The sequence below is a fragment of the Tupaia chinensis genome, unplaced genomic scaffold (genome assembly GCF_000334495.1).
Source record: "Tupaia chinensis unplaced genomic scaffold, TupChi_1.0 Scaffold148626_1, whole genome shotgun sequence".
NCBI classification, from domain to species: Eukaryota; Metazoa; Chordata; class Mammalia; order Scandentia; family Tupaiidae; genus Tupaia; species Tupaia belangeri.
The window spans coordinates 928,939-929,430 of record NW_006208475.1 but is presented as its reverse complement, the minus strand read 5'-3'; the positions used below and the strand labels follow the sequence as shown (position 1 = coordinate 929,430).

Sequence of the window (492 nt, the reverse complement as noted above, 5' to 3'; positions counted from 1 at the left end):
TTTCCCTACCCTCAAAAAACCTTTGGAGAGACACAAGCATCCATTGTAATTCAAATTGCCGAGTGTGGTTTTTTTTTTTTTTTAACTACAGTGCAGTCTGGGTGAGATTTTTCAGCTGTAACATAGCCCCATAGGGCTCTATATATGCCGGGGAGAGCTTATAAACAGAGGCACCGGTTAGGAGGAGGAAGGAGCGGAAAGGCCCCAAACTTTGTGGTCTGTAATTGATGCTCTGGGCGCCTAGGTAAGCAGAAGACAAAGGCCAGGGCTGGTGTGAACTGCGGTGGCTTCGGCCTGCGGGTGGGGGATGGGGCCCTTTGTGAAGTCGAGGCTCAGGCTCGGTGCGGGGGAGCGGGGGAGAACACGGAGGCTGGGGGCCGGTGCCCGACCCCACTGTGAGCTGGGGTGCAAGCCAGGGGAGACCCGAGGAAGTTAGAGGACGCCCAGGGACGCCGGTTGGCCCGGGTGGGCCGAGCGTCTGGGCAGCGAGCG

General features: G+C 57.9%; 1 protein-coding gene across 1 annotated transcript in view; it reads left to right on the top strand.

Moving 5' to 3' along the window:
- The window catches only part of UBE2E1 (ubiquitin conjugating enzyme E2 E1), a 76,317-nt gene that overhangs the window by 3,145 nt on the left and 72,680 nt on the right, over positions 1–492 (top strand). The window lies entirely within an intron of this gene.